Below are 15,107 nucleotides of genomic sequence, written 5' to 3' on the forward strand. Positions count from 1 at the left end.
AGGCCAGGCCAGGCCAGGCCAGGCCAGGCCAGGCCAGGCCAGGCCAGGCCAGGCCAGGCCAGGCCAGGCCAGGCCAGGCCAGGCCAGGCCAGGCCAGGCCAGGCCAGGCCAGGCCAGGCCAGGCCAGGCCAGGCCAGGCCAGGCCAGGCCAGGCCAGGCCAGGCCAGGCCAGGCCAGGCCAGGCCAGGCCAGGCCAGGCCAGGCCAGGCCAGGCCAGGCCAGGCCAGGCCAGGCCAGGCCAGGCCAGGCCAGGCCAGGCCAGGCCAGGCCAGGCCAGGCCAGGCCAGGCCAGGCCAGGCCAGGCCAGGCCAGGCCAGGCCAGGCCAGGCCAGGCCAGGCCAGGCCAGGCCAGGCCAGGCCAGGCCAGGCCAGGCCAGGCCAGGCCAGGCCAGGCCAGGCCAGGCCAGGCCAGGCCAGGCCAGGCCAGGCCAGGCCAGGCCAGGCCAGGCCAGGCCAGGCCAGGCCAGGCCAGGCCAGGCCAGGCCAGGCCAGGCCAGGCCAGGCCAGGCCAGGCCAGGCCAGGCCAGGCCAGGCCAGGCCAGGCCAGGCCAGGCCAGGCCAGGCCAGGCCAGGCCAGGCCAGGCCAGGCCAGGCCAGGCCAGGCCAGGCCAGGCCAGGCCAGGCCAGGCCAGGCCAGGCCAGGCCAGGCCAGGCCAGGCCAGGCCAGGCCAGGCCAGGCCAGGCCAGGCCAGGCCAGGCCAGGCCAGGCCAGGCCAGGCCAGGCCAGGCCAGGCCAGGTGGGCCAGGCCAGGCCAGGCCAGGCCAGGCCAGGCCAGGCCAGGCCAGGCCAGGCCAGGCCAGGCCAGGCCAGGCCAGGCCAGGCCAGGCCAGGCCAGGCCAGGCCAGGCCAGGCCAGGCCAGGCCAGGCCAGGCCAGGCCAGGCCAGGCCAGGCCAGGCCAGGCCAGGCCAGGCCAGGCCAGGCCAGGCCAGGCCAGGCCAGGCCAGGCCAGGCCAGGCCAGGCCAGGCCAGGCCAGGCCAGGCCAGGCCAGGCCAGGCCAGGCCAGGCCAGGCCAGGCCAGGCCAGGCCAGGCCAGGCCAGGCCAGGCCAGGCCAGGCCAGGCCAGGCCAGGCCAGGCCAGGCCAGGCCAGGCCAGGCCAGGCCAGGCCAGGCCAGGCCAGGCCAGGCCAGGCCAGGCCAGGCCAGGCCAGGCCAGGCCAGGCCAGGCCAGGCCAGGCCAGGCCAGGCCAGGCCAGGCCAGGCCAGGCCAGGCCAGGCCAGGCCAGGCCAGGCCAGGCCAGGCCAGGCCAGGCCAGGCCAGGCCAGGCCAGGCCAGGCCAGGCCAGGCCAGGCCAGGCCAGGCCAGGCCAGGCCAGGCCAGGCCAGGCCAGGCCAGGCCAGGCCAGGCCAGGCCAGGCCAGGCCAGGCCAGGCCAGGCCAGGCCAGGCCAGGCCAGGCCAGGCCAGGCCAGGCCAGGCCAGGCCAGGCCAGGCCAGGCCAGGCCAGGCCAGGCCAGGCCAGGCCAGGCCAGGCCAGGCCAGGCCAGGCCAGGCCAGGCCAGGCCAGGCCAGGCCAGGCCAGGCCAGGCCAGGCCAGGCCAGGCCAGGCCAGGCCAGGCCAGGCCAGGCCAGGCCAGGCCAGGCCAGGCCAGGCCAGGCCAGGCCAGGCCAGGCCAGGCCAGGCCAGGCCAGGCCAGGCCAGGCCAGGCCAGGCCAGGCCAGGCCAGGCCAGGCCAGGCCAGGCCAGGCCAGGCCAGGCCAGGCCAGGCCAGGCCAGGCCAGGCCAGGCCAGGCCAGGCCAGGCCAGGCCAGGCCAGGCCAGGCCAGGCCAGGCCAGGCCAGGCCAGGCCAGGCCAGGCCAGGCCAGGCCAGGCCAGGCCAGGCCAGGCCAGGCCAGGCCAGGCCAGGCCAGGCCAGGCCAGGCCAGGCCAGGCCAGGCCAGGCCAGGCCAGGCCAGGCCAGGCCAGGCCAGGCCAGGCCAGGCCAGGCCAGGCCAGGCCAGGCCAGGCCAGGCCAGGCCAGGCCAGGCCAGGCCAGGCCAGGCCAGGCCAGGCCAGGCCAGGCCAGGCCAGGCCAGGCCAGGCCAGGCCAGGCCAGGCCAGGCCAGGCCAGGCCAGGCCAGGCCAGGCCAGGCCAGGCCAGGCCAGGCCAGGCCAGGCCAGGCCAGGCCAGGCCAGGCCAGGCCAGGCCAGGCCAGGCCAGGCCAGGCCAGGCCAGGCCAGGCCAGGCCAGGCCAGGCCAGGCCAGGCCAGGCCAGGCCAGGCCAGGCCAGGCCAGGCCAGGCCAGGCCAGGCCAGGCCAGGCCAGGCCAGGCCAGGCCAGGCCAGGCCAGGCCAGGCCAGGCCAGGCCAGGCCAGGCCAGGCCAGGCCAGGCCAGGCCAGGCCAGGCCAGGCCAGGCCAGGCCAGGCCAGGCCAGGCCAGGCCAGGCCAGGCCAGGCCAGGCCAGGCCAGGCCAGGCCAGGCCAGGCCAGGCCAGGCCAGGCCAGGCCAGGCCAGGCCAGGCCAGGCCAGGCCAGGCCAGGCCAGGCCAGGCCAGGCCAGGCCAGGCCAGGCCAGGCCAGGCCAGGCCAGGCCAGGCCAGGCCAGGCCAGGCCAGGCCAGGCCAGGCCAGGCCAGGCCAGGCCAGGCCAGGCCAGGCCAGGCCAGGCCAGGCCAGGCCAGGCCAGGCCAGGCCAGGCCAGGCCAGGCCAGGCCAGGCCAGGCCAGGCCAGGCCAGGCCAGGCCAGGCCAGGCCAGGCCAGGCCAGGCCAGGCCAGGCCAGGCCAGGCCAGGCCAGGCCAGGCCAGGCCAGGCCAGGCCAGGCCAGGCCAGGCCAGGCCAGGCCAGGCCAGGCCAGGCCAGGCCAGGCCAGGCCAGGCCAGGCCAGGCCAGGCCAGGCCAGGCCAGGCCAGGCCAGGCCAGGCCAGGCCAGGCCAGGCCAGGCCAGGCCAGGCCAGGCCAGGCCAGGCCAGGCCAGGCCAGGCCAGGCCAGGCCAGGCCAGGCCAGGCCAGGCCAGGCCAGGCCAGGCCAGGCCAGGCCAGGCCAGGCCAGGCCAGGCCAGGCCAGGCCAGGCCAGGCCAGGCCAGGCCAGGCCAGGCCAGGCCAGGCCAGGCCAGGCCAGGCCAGGCCAGGCCAGGCCAGGCCAGGCCAGGCCAGGCCAGGCCAGGCCAGGCCAGGCCAGGCCAGGCCAGGCCAGGCCAGGCCAGGCCAGGCCAGGCCAGGCCAGGCCAGGCCAGGCCAGGCCAGGCCAGGCCAGGCCAGGCCAGGCCAGGCCAGGCCAGGCCAGGCCAGGCCAGGCCAGGCCAGGCCAGGCCAGGCCAGGCCAGGCCAGGCCAGGCCAGGCCAGGCCAGGCCAGGCCAGGCCAGGCCAGGCCAGGCCAGGCCAGGCCAGGCCAGGCCAGGCCAGGCCAGGCCAGGCCAGGCCAGGCCAGGCCAGGCCAGGCCAGGCCAGGCCAGGCCAGGCCAGGCCAGGCCAGGCCAGGCCAGGCCAGGCCAGGCCAGGCCAGGCCAGGCCAGGCCAGGCCAGGCCAGGCCAGGCCAGGCCAGGCCAGGCCAGGCCAGGCCAGGCCAGGCCAGGCCAGGCCAGGCCAGGCCAGGCCAGGCCAGGCCAGGCCAGGCCAGGCCAGGCCAGGCCAGGCCAGGCCAGGCCAGGCCAGGCCAGGCCAGGCCAGGCCAGGCCAGGCCAGGCCAGGCCAGGCCAGGCCAGGCCAGGCCAGGCCAGGCCAGGCCAGGCCAGGCCAGGCCAGGCCAGGCCAGGCCAGGCCAGGCCAGGCCAGGCCAGGCCAGGCCAGGCCAGGCCAGGCCAGGCCAGGCCAGGCCAGGCCAGGCCAGGCCAGGCCAGGCCAGGCCAGGCCAGGCCAGGCCAGGCCAGGCCAGGCCAGGCCAGGCCAGGCCAGGCCAGGCCAGGCCAGGCCAGGCCAGGCCAGAGGCCAGGCCAGGCCAGGCCAGGCCAGGGCCAGGCCAGGCCAGGCCAGGCCAGGCCAGGCCAGGCCAGGCCAGGCCAGGCCAGGCCAGGCCAGGCCAGGCCAGGCCAGGCCAGGCCAGGCCAGGCCAGGCCAGGCCAGGCCAGGCCAGGCCAGGCCAGGCCAGGCCAGGCCAGGCCAGGCCAGGCCAGGCCAGGCCAGGCCAGGCCAGGCCAGGCCAGGCCAGGCCAGGCCAGGCCAGGCCAGGCCAGGCCAGGCCAGGCCAGGCCAGGCCAGGCCAGGCCAGGCCAGGCCAGGCCAGGCCAGGCCAGGCCAGGCCAGGCCAGGCCAGGCCAGGCCAGGCCAGGCCAGGCCAGGCCAGGCCAGGCCAGGCCAGGCCAGGCCAGGCCAGGCCAGGCCAGGCCAGGCCAGGCCAGGCCAGGCCAGGCCAGGCCAGGCCAGGCCAGGCCAGGCCAGGCCAGGCCAGGCCAGGCCAGGCCAGGCCAGGCCAGGCCAGGCCAGGCCAGGCCAGGCCAGGCCAGGCCAGGCCAGGCCAGGCCAGGCCAGGCCAGGCCAGGCCAGGCCAGGCCAGGCCAGGCCAGGCCAGGCCAGGCCAGGCCAGGCCAGGCCAGGCCAGGCCAGGCCAGGCCAGGCCAGGCCAGGCCAGGCCAGGCCAGGCCAGGCCAGGCCAGGCCAGGCCAGGCCAGGCCAGGCCAGGCCAGGCCAGGCCAGGCCAGGCCAGGCCAGGCCAGGCCAGGCCAGGCCAGGCCAGGCCAGGCCAGGCCAGGCCAGGCCAGGCCAGGCCAGGCCAGGCCAGGCCAGGCCAGGAGGCCAGGCCAGGCCAGGCCAGGCCAGGCCAGGCCAGGCCAGGCCAGGCCAGGCCAGGCCAGGCCAGGCCAGGCCAGGCCAGGCCAGGCCAGGCCAGGCCAGGCCAGGCCAGGCCAGGCCAGGCCAGGCCAGGCCAGGCCAGGCCAGGCCAGGCCAGGCCAGGCCAGGCCAGGGGCCAGGCCAGGCCAGGCCAGGCCAGGCCAGGCCAGGCCAGGCCAGGCCAGGCCAGGCCAGGCCAGGCCAGGCCAGGCCAGGCCAGGCCAGGCCAGGCCAGGCCAGGCCAGGCCAGGCCAGGCCAGGCCAGGCCAGGCCAGGCCAGGCCAGGCCAGGCCAGGCCAGGCCAGGCCAGGCCAGGCCAGGCCAGGCCAGGGGGCCAGGCCAGGCCAGGCCAGGCCAGGCCAGGCCAGGCCAGGCCAGGCCAGGCCAGGCCAGGCCAGGCCAGGCCAGGCCAGGCCAGGCCAGGCCAGGCCAGGCCAGGCCAGGCCAGGCCAGGCCAGGCCAGGCCAGGCCAGGCCAGGCCAGGCCAGGCCAGGCCAGGCCAGGCCAGGCCAGGCCAGGCCAGGCCAGGCCAGGCCAGGCCAGGCCAGGCCAGGCCAGGCCAGGCCAGGCCAGGCCAGGCCAGGCCAGGCCAGGCCAGGCCAGGCCAGGCCAGGCCAGGCCAGGCCAGGCCAGGCCAGGCCAGGCCAGGCCAGGCCAGGCCAGGCCAGGCCAGGCCAGGCCAGGCCAGGCCAGGCCAGGCCAGGCCAGGCCAGGCCAGGCCAGGCCAGGCCAGGCCAGGCCAGGCCAGGCCAGGCCAGGCCAGGCCAGGCCAGGCCAGGCCAGGCCAGGCCAGGCCAGGCCAGGCCAGGCCAGGCCAGGCCAGGCCAGGCCAGGCCAGGCCAGGCCAGGCCAGGCCAGGCCAGGCCAGGCCAGGCCAGGCCAGGCCAGGCCAGGCCAGGCCAGGCCAGGCCAGGCCAGGCCAGGAGGCCAGGCCAGGCCAGGCCAGGCCAGGCCAGGCCAGGCCAGGCCAGGCCAGGCCAGGCCAGGCCAGGCCAGGCCAGGCCAGGCCAGGCCAGGCCAGGCCAGGCCAGGCCAGGCCAGGCCAGGCCAGGCCAGGCCAGGCCAGGCCAGGCCAGGCCAGGCCAGGCCAGGCCAGGCCAGGCCAGGCCAGGCCAGGCCAGGCCAGGCCAGGCCAGGCCAGGCCAGGCCAGGCCAGGCCAGGCCAGGTCAGGCCAGGCCAGGCCAGGCCAGGCCAGGCCAGGCCAGGCCAGGCCAGGCCAGGCCAGGCCAGGCCAGGCCAGGCCAGGCCAGGCCAGGCCAGGCCAGGCCAGGCCAGGCCAGGCCAGGCCAGGCCAGGCCAGGCCAGGCCAGGCCAGGCCAGGCCAGGCCAGGCCAGGCCAGGCCAGGCCAGGCCAGGCCAGGCCAGGCCAGGCCAGGCCAGGCCAGGCCAGGCCAGGCCAGGCCAGGCCAGGCCAGGCCAGGCCAGGCCAGGCCAGGCCAGGCCAGGCCAGGCCAGGCCAGGCCAGGCCAGGCCAGGCCAGGCCAGGCCAGGCCAGGCCAGGCCAGGCCAGGCCAGGCCAGGCCAGGCCAGGCCAGGCCAGGCCAGGCCAGGCCAGGCCAGGCCAGGCCAGGCCAGGCCAGGCCAGGCCAGGCCAGGCCAGGCCAGGCCAGGCCAGGCCAGGCCAGGCCAGGCCAGGCCAGGCCAGGCCAGGCCAGGCCAGGCCAGGCCAGGCCAGGCCAGGCCAGGCCAGGCCAGGCCAGGCCAGGCCAGGCCAGGCCAGGCCAGGCCAGGCCAGGCCAGGCCAGGCCAGGCCAGGCCAGGCCAGGCCAGGCCAGGCCAGGCCAGGCCAGGCCAGGCCAGGCCAGGCCAGGCCAGGCCAGGCCAGGCCAGGCCAGGCCAGGCCAGGCCAGGCCAGGCCAGGCCAGGCCAGGCCAGGCCAGGCCAGGCCAGGCCAGGCCAGGCCAGGCCAGGCCAGGCCAGGCCAGGCCAGGCCAGGCCAGGCCAGGCCAGGCCAGGCCAGGCCAGGCCAGGCCAGGCCAGGCCAGGCCAGGCCAGGCCAGGCCAGGCCAGGCCAGGCCAGGCCAGGCCAGGCCAGGCCAGGCCAGGCCAGGCCAGGCCAGGCCAGGCCAGGCCAGGCCAGGCCAGGCCAGGCCAGGCCAGGCCAGGCCAGGCCAGGCCAGGCCAGGCCAGGCCAGGCCAGGCCAGGCCAGGCCAGGCCAGGCCAGGCCAGGCCAGGCCAGGCCAGGCCAGGCCAGGCCAGGCCAGGCCAGGCCAGGCCAGGCCAGGCCAGGCCAGGCCAGGCCAGGCCAGGCCAGGCCAGGCCAGGCCAGGCCAGGCCAGGCCAGGCCAGGCCAGGCCAGGCCAGGCCAGGCCAGGCCAGGCCAGGCCAGGCCAGGCCAGGCCAGGCCAGGCCAGGCCAGGCCAGGCCAGGCCAGGCCAGGCCAGGCCAGGCCAGGCCAGGCCAGGCCAGGCCAGGCCAGGCCAGGCCAGGCCAGGCCAGGCCAGGCCAGGCCAGGCCAGGCCAGGCCAGGCCAGGCCAGGCCAGGCCAGGCCAGGCCAGGCCAGGCCAGGCCAGGCCAGGCCAGGCCAGGCCAGGCCAGGCCAGGCCAGGCCAGGCCAGGCCAGGCCAGGCCAGGGCCAGGCCAGGCCAGGCCAGGCCAGGCCAGGCCAGGCCAGGCCAGGCCAGGCCAGGCCAGGCCAGGCCAGGCCAGGCCAGGCCAGGCCAGGCCAGGCCAGGCCAGGCCAGGCCAGGCCAGGCCAGGCCAGGCCAGGCCAGGCCAGGCCAGGCCAGGCCAGGCCAGGCCAGGCCAGGCCAGGCCAGGCCAGGCCAGGCCAGGCCAGGCCAGGCCAGGCCAGGCCAGGCCAGGCCAGGCCAGGCCAGGCCAGGCCAGGCCAGGCCAGGCCAGGCCAGGCCAGGCCAGGCCAGGCCAGGCCAGGCCAGGCCAGGCCAGGGCCAGGCCAGGCCAGGCCAGGCCAGGCCAGGCCAGGCCAGGCCAGGCCAGGCCAGGCCAGGCCAGGCCAGGCCAGGCCAGGGCCAGGCCAGGCCAGGCCAGGCCAGGCCAGGCCAGGCCAGGCCAGGCCAGGCCAGGGCCAGGCCAGGCCAGGCCAGGCCAGGCCAGGCCAGGCCAGGCCAGGCCAGGCCAGGCCAGGCCAGGCCAGGCCAGGGCCAGGCCAGGCCAGGCCAGGCCAGGCCAGGCCAGGCCAGGCCAGGCCAGGCCAGGCCAGGCCAGGCCAGGCCAGGCCAGGGCCAGGCCAGGCCAGGCCAGGCCAGGCCAGGCCAGGCCAGGCCAGGCCAGGCCAGGCCAGGCCAGGCCAGGCCAGGCCAGGCCAGGCCAGGCCAGGCCAGGCCAGGCCAGGCCAGGCCAGGCCAGGCCAGGCCAGGCCAGGCCAGGCCAGGCCAGGCCAGGCCAGGCCAGGCCAGGCCAGGCCAGGCCAGGCCAGGCCAGGCCAGGCCAGGCCAGGCCAGGCCAGGCCAGGCCAGGCCAGGCCAGGCCAGGCCAGGCCAGGCCAGGCCAGGCCAGGCCAGGCCAGGCCAGGCCAGGCCAGGCCAGGCCAGGCCAGGCCAGGCCAGGCCAGGCCAGGCCAGGCCAGGCCAGGCCAGGCCAGGCCAGGCCAGGCCAGGCCAGGCCAGGCCAGGCCAGGCCAGGCCAGGCCAGGCCAGGCCAGGCCAGGCCAGGCCAGGCCAGGCCAGGCCAGGCCAGGCCAGGCCAGGCCAGGCCAGGCCAGGCCAGGCCAGGCCAGGCCAGGCCAGGCCAGGCCAGGCCAGGCCAGGCCAGGCCAGGCCAGGCCAGGCCAGGCCAGGCCAGGCCAGGCCAGGCCAGGCCAGGCCAGGCCAGGCCAGGCCAGGCCAGGCCAGGCCAGGCCAGGCCAGGCCAGGCCAGGCCAGGCCAGGCCAGGCCAGGCCAGGCCAGGCCAGGCCAGGCCAGGCCAGGCCAGGCCAGGCCAGGCCAGGCCAGGCCAGGCCAGGCCAGGCCAGGCCAGGCCAGGCCAGGCCAGGCCAGGCCAGGCCAGCCAGGCCAGGCCAGGCCAGGCCAGGCCAGGCCAGGCCAGGCCAGGCCAGGCCAGGGCCAGGCCAGGCCAGGCCAGGCCAGGCCAGGCCAGGCCAGGCCAGGCCAGGCCAGGCCAGGCCAGGCCAGGCCAGGCCAGGCCAGGCCAGGCCAGGCCAGGCCAGGCCAGGCCAGGCCAGGCCAGGCCAGGCCAGGCCAGGCCAGGCCAGGCCAGGCCAGGCCAGGCCAGGCCAGGCCAGGCCAGGCCAGGCCAGGCCAGGCCAGGCCAGGCCAGGCCAGGCCAGGCCAGGCCAGGCCAGGCCAGGCCAGGCCAGGCCAGGCCAGGCCAGGCCAGGCCAGGCCAGGCCAGGCCAGGCCAGGCCAGGCCAGGCCAGGCCAGGCCAGGCCAGGCCAGGCCAGGCCAGGCCAGGCCAGGCCAGGGCCAGGCCAGGCCAGGCCAGGCCAGGCCAGGCCAGGCCAGGCCAGGCCAGGCCAGGCCAGGCCAGGCCAGGCCAGGCCAGGCCAGGCCAGGCCAGGCCAGGCCAGGCCAGGCCAGGCCAGGCCAGGCCAGGCCAGGCCAGGCCAGGCCAGGCCAGGCCAGGCCAGGCCAGGCCAGGCCAGGCCAGGCCAGGCCAGGCCAGGCCAGGCCAGGCCAGGCCAGGCCAGGCCAGGCCAGGCCAGGCCAGGCCAGGCCAGGCCAGGCCAGGCCAGGCCAGGCCAGGCCAGGCCAGGCCAGGCCAGGCCAGGCCAGGCCAGGCCAGGCCAGGCCAGGCCAGGCCAGGCCAGGCCAGGCCAGGCCAGGCCAGGCCAGGGCCAGGCCAGGCCAGGCCAGGCCAGGCCAGGCCAGGCCAGGCCAGGCCAGGCCAGGCCAGGCCAGGCCAGGCCAGGCCAGCCAGGCCAGGCCAGGCCAGGCCAGGCCAGGCCAGGCCAGGCCAGGCCAGGCCAGGCCAGGCCAGGCCAGGCCAGGCCAGGCCAGGCCAGGCCAGGCCAGGCCAGGCCAGGCCAGGCCAGGCCAGGCCAGGCCAGGCCAGGCCAGGCCAGGCCAGGGCCAGGCCAGGCCAGGCCAGGCCAGGCCAGGCCAGGCCAGGCCAGGCCAGGCCAGGCCAGGCCAGGCCAGGCCAGGCCAGGCCAGGCCAGGCCAGGCCAGGCCAGGCCAGGCCAGGCCAGGCCAGGCCAGGCCAGGCCAGGCCAGGCCAGGCCAGGCCAGGCCAGGCCAGGCCAGGCCAGGCCAGGCCAGGCCAGGCCAGGCCAGGCCAGGCCAGGCCAGGCCAGGCCAGGCCAGGCCAGGCCAGGCCAGGCCAGGCCAGGCCAGGCCAGGCCAGGCCAGGCCAGGCCAGGCCAGGCCAGGCCAGGCCAGGCCAGGCCAGGCCAGGCCAGGCCAGGCCAGGCCAGGCCAGGCCAGGCCAGGCCAGGCCAGGCCAGGCCAGGCCAGGCCAGGCCAGGCCAGGCCAGGCCAGGCCAGGCCAGGCCAGGCCAGGCCAGGCCAGGCCAGGCCAGGCCAGGCCAGGCCAGGCCAGGCCAGGCCAGGCCAGGCCAGGCCAGGCCAGGCCAGGCCAGGCCAGGCCAGGCCAGGCCAGGCCAGGCCAGGCCAGGCCAGGCCAGCCAGGCCAGGCCAGGCCAGGCCAGGCCAGGCCAGCCAGGCCAGGCCAGGCCAGGCCAGGCCAGGCCAGGCCAGGCCAGGCCAGCCAGGCCAGGCCAGGCCAGGCCAGGCCAGGCCAGGCCAGGCCAGGCCAGGCCAGGCCAGGCCAGGCCAGGCCAGGCCAGGCCAGGCCAGGCCAGGCCAGGCCAGGCCAGGCCAGGCCAGGCCAGGCCAGGCCAGGCCAGGCCAGGCCAGGCCAGGCCAGGCCAGGCCAGGCCAGGCCAGGCCAGGCCAGGCCAGGCCAGGCCAGGCCAGGCCAGGCCAGGCCAGGCCAGGCCAGGCCAGGCCAGGCCAGGCCAGGCCAGGCCAGGCCAGGCCAGGCCAGGCCAGGCCAGGCCAGGCCAGGGCCAGGCCAGGCCAGGCCAGGCCAGGCCAGGCCAGGCCAGGCCAGGCCAGGCCAGGCCAGGCCAGGCCAGGCCAGGCCAGGCCAGGCCAGGCCAGGCCAGGCCAGGCCAGGCCAGGCCAGGCCAGGCCAGGCCAGGCCAGGCCAGGCCAGGCCAGGCCAGGCCAGGCCAGGCCAGGCCAGGCCAGGCCAGGGCCAGGCCAGGCCAGGCCAGGCCAGGCCAGGCCAGGCCAGGCCAGGCCAGGCCAGGCCAGGCCAGGCCAGGCCAGGCCAGGCCAGGCCAGGCCAGGCCAGGCCAGGCCAGGCCAGGCCAGGCCAGGCCAGGCCAGGCCAGGCCAGGCCAGGCCAGGCCAGGCCAGGCCAGGCCAGGCCAGGCCAGGCCAGGCCAGGCCAGGCCAGGCCAGGCCAGGCCAGGCCAGGCCAGGCCAGGCCAGGCCAGGCCAGGCCAGGCCAGGCCAGGCCAGGCCAGGCCAGGCCAGGCCAGGCCAGGCCAGGCCAGGCCAGGCCAGGCCAGGCCAGGCCAGGCCAGGCCAGGCCAGGCCAGGCCAGGCCAGGCCAGGCCAGGCCAGGCCAGGCCAGGCCAGGCCAGGCCAGGCCAGGCCAGGCCAGGCCAGGCCAGGCCAGGCCAGGCCAGGCCAGGCCAGGCCAGGCCAGGCCAGGCCAGGCCAGGCCAGGCCAGGCCAGGCCAGGCCAGGCCAGGCCAGGCCAGGCCAGGCCAGGCCAGGCCAGGCCAGGCCAGGCCAGGCCAGGCCAGGCCAGGCCAGGCCAGGCCAGGCCAGGCCAGGCCAGGCCAGGCCAGGCCAGGCCAGGCCAGGCCAGGCCAGGCCAGGCCAGGCCAGGCCAGGCCAGGCCAGGCCAGGCCAGGCCAGGCCAGGCCAGGCCAGGCCAGGCCAGGCCAGGCCAGGCCAGGCCAGGCCAGGCCAGGCCAGGCCAGGCCAGGCCAGGCCAGGCCAGGCCAGGCCAGGCCAGGCCAGGCCAGGCCAGGCCAGGCCAGGCCAGGCCAGGCCAGGCCAGGCCAGGCCAGGCCAGGCCAGGCCAGGCCAGGCCAGGCCAGGCCAGGCCAGGCCAGGCCAGGGCCAGGCCAGGCCAGGCCAGGCCAGGCCAGGCCAGGCCAGGCCAGGCCAGGCCAGGCCAGGCCAGGCCAGGCCAGGCCAGGCCAGGCCAGGCCAGGCCAGGCCAGGGCCAGGCCAGGCCAGGCCAGGCCAGGCCAGGCCAGGCCAGGCCAGGCCAGGCCAGGCCAGGCCAGGCCAGGCCAGGCCAGGCCAGGCCAGGCCAGGCCAGGCCAGGCCAGGCCAGGCCAGGCCAGGGCCAGGCCAGGCCAGGCCAGGCCAGGCCAGGCCAGGCCAGGCCAGGCCAGGCCAGGCCAGGCCAGGCCAGGCCAGGCCAGGGCCAGGCCAGGCCAGGCCAGGCCAGGCCAGGCCAGGCCAGGCCAGGCCAGGCCAGGCCAGGCCAGGCCAGGCCAGGCCAGGCCAGGCCAGGCCAGGCCAGGCCAGGCCAGGCCAGGCCAGGCCAGGCCAGGCCAGGCCAGGCCAGGCCAGGCCAGGCCAGGCCAGGCCAGGCCAGGCCAGGCCAGGCCAGGCCAGGCCAGGCCAGGCCAGGCCAGCCAGGCCAGGCCAGGCCAGCCAGGCCAGGCCAGGCCAGGCCAGGCCAGGCCAGGCCAGGCCAGGCCAGGCCAGGCCAGGCCAGGCCAGGCCAGGCCAGGCCAGGCCAGGCCAGGCCAGGCCAGGCCAGGCCAGGCCAGGCCAGGCCAGGCCAGGCCAGGCCAGGCCAGGCCAGGCCAGGCCAGGCCAGGCCAGGCCAGGCCAGGCCAGGCCAGGCCAGGCCAGGCCAGGCCAGGCCAGGCCAGGCCAGGCCAGGCCAGGCCAGGCCAGGCCAGGCCAGGCCAGGCCAGGCCAGGCCAGGCCAGGCCAGGCCAGGCCAGGCCAGGCCAGGCCAGGCCAGGCCAGGCCAGGCCAGGCCAGGCCAGGCCAGGCCAGGCCAGGCCAGGCCAGGCCAGGCCAGGCCAGGCCAGGCCAGGCCAGGCCAGGCCAGGCCAGGCCAGGCCAGGCCAGGCCAGGCCAGGCCAGGCCAGGCCAGGCCAGGCCAGGCCAGGCCAGGCCAGGCCAGGCCAGGCCAGGCCAGGCCAGGCCAGGCCAGGCCAGGCCAGGCCAGGCCAGGCCAGGCCAGGCTCAGGCCAGGCCAGGCCAGGCCAGGCCAGGCCAGGCCAGGCCAGGCCAGGCCAGGCCAGGCCAGGCCAGGCCAGGCCAGGCCAGGCCAGGCCAGGCCAGGCCAGGCCAGGCCAGGCCAGGCCAGGCCAGGCCAGGCCAGGCCAGGCCAGGCCAGGCCAGGCCAGGCCAGGCCAGGCCAGGCCAGGCCAGGCCAGGCCAGGCCAGGCCAGGCCAGGCCAGGCCAGCCAGGCCAGGCCAGGCCAGGCCAGGCCAGGCCAGGCCAGGCCAGGCCAGGCCAGGCCAGGCCAGGCCAGGCCAGGCCAGGCCAGGCCAGGCCAGGCCAGGCCAGGCCAGGCCAGGCCAGGCCAGGCCAGGCCAGGCCAGGCCAGGCCAGGCCAGGCCAGGCCAGGCCAGGCCAGGCCAGGCCAGGCCAGGCCAGGCCAGGCCAGGCCAGGCCAGGCCAGGCCAGGCCAGGCCAGGCCAGGCCAGCCAGGCCAGGCCAGGCCAGGCCAGGCCAGGCCAGGCCAGGCCAGGCCAGGCCAGGCCAGGCCAGGCCAGGCCAGGCCAGGCCAGGCCAGGCCAGGCCAGGCCAGGCCAGGCCAGGCCAGGCCAGGCCAGGCCAGGCCAGGCCAGGCCAGGCCAGGCCAGGCCAGGCCAGGCCAGGCCAGGCCAGGCCAGGCCAGGCCAGGGCCAGGCCAGGCCAGGCCAGGCCAGGCCAGGCCAGGCCAGGCCAGGCCAGGCCAGGCCAGGCCAGGCCAGGCCAGGCCAGGCCAGGCCAGGCCAGGCCAGGCCAGGCCAGGCCAGGCCAGGCCAGGCCAGGCCAGGCCAGGCCAGGCCAGGCCAGGCCAGGCCAGGCCAGGCCAGGCCAGGCCAGGCCAGGCCAGGCCAGGCCAGGCCAGGCCAGGCCAGGCCAGGCCAGGCCAGGCCAGGCCAGGCCAGGCCAGGCCAGGCCAGGCCAGGCCAGGCCAGGCCAGGCCAGGCCAGGCCAGGCCAGGCCAGGCCAGGCCAGGCCAGGCCAGGCCAGGCCAGGCCAGGCCAGGCCAGGCCAGGCCAGGCCAGGCCAGGCCAGGCCAGGCCAGGCCAGGCCAGGCCAGGCCAGGCCAGGCCAGGCCAGGCCAGGCCAGGCCAGGCCAGGCCAGGCCAGGCCAGGCCAGGCCAGGCCAGGCCAGGCCAGGCCAGGCCAGGCCAGGCCAGGCCAGGCCAGGCCAGGCCAGGCCAGGCCAGGCCAGGCCAGGCCAGGCCAGGCCAGGCCAGGCCAGGCCAGGCCAGGCCAGGCCAGGCCAGGCCAGGCCAGGCCAGGCCAGGCCAGGCCAGGCCAGGCCAGGCCAGGCCAGGCCAGGCCAGGCCAGGCCAGGCCAGGCCAGGCCAGGCCAGGCCAGGCCAGGCCAGGCCAGGCCAGGCCAGGCCAGGCCAGGCCAGGCCAGGCCAGGCCAGGCCAGGCCAGGCCAGGCCAGGCCAGGCCAGGCCAGGCCAGGCCAGGCCAGGCCAGGCCAGGCCAGCCAGGCCAGGCCAGGCCAGGCCAGGCCAGGCCAGGCCAGGCCAGGCCAGGCCAGGCCAGGCCAGGCCAGGCCAGGCCAGGCCAGGCCAGGCCAGGCCAGGCCAGGCCAGGCCAGGCCAGGCCAGGCCAGGCCAGGCCAGGCCAGGCCAGGCCAGGCCAGGCCAGGCCAGGCCAGGCCAGGCCAGGCCAGGCCAGGCCAGGCCAGGCCAGGCCAGGCCAGGCCAGGCCAGGCCAGGCCAGGCCAGGCCAGGCCAGGCCAGGCCAGGCCAGGCCAGGCCAGGCCAGGCCAGGCCAGGCCAGGCCAGGCCAGGCCAGGCCAGGCCAGGCCAGGCCAGGCCAGGCCAGGCCAGGCCAGGCCAGGCCAGGCCAGGCCAGGCCAGGCCAGGCCAGGCCAGGCCAGGCCAGGCCAGGCCAGGCCAGGCCAGGCCAGGCCAGGCCAGGCCAGGCCAGGCCAGGCCAGGCCAGGCCAGGCCAGGCCAGGCCAGGCCAGGCCAGGCCAGGCCAGGCCAGGCCAGGCCAGGCCAGGCCAGGCCAGGCCAGGCCAGGCCAGGCCAGGCCAGGCCAGGCCAGGCCAGGCCAGGCCAGGCCAGGCCAGGCCAGGCCAGGCCAGGCCAGGCCAGGCCAGGCCAGGCCAGGCCAGGCCAGGCCAGGCCAGGCCAGGCCAGGCCAGGCCAGGCCAGGCCAGGCCAGGCCAGGCCAGGCCAGGCCAGGCCAGGCCAGGCCAGGCCAGGCCAGGCCAGGCCAGGCCAGGCCAGGCCAGGCCAGGCCAGGCCAGGCCAGGCCAGGCCAGGCCAGGCCAGGCCAGGCCAGGCCAGGCCAGGCCAGGCCAGGCCAGGCCAGGCCAGGCCAGGCCAGCCAGGCCAG

The sequence above is a fragment of the Apis cerana genome, linkage group LG8, assembly GCF_029169275.1.
Source record: "Apis cerana isolate GH-2021 linkage group LG8, AcerK_1.0, whole genome shotgun sequence".
NCBI classification, from domain to species: Eukaryota; Metazoa; Arthropoda; class Insecta; order Hymenoptera; family Apidae; genus Apis; species Apis cerana.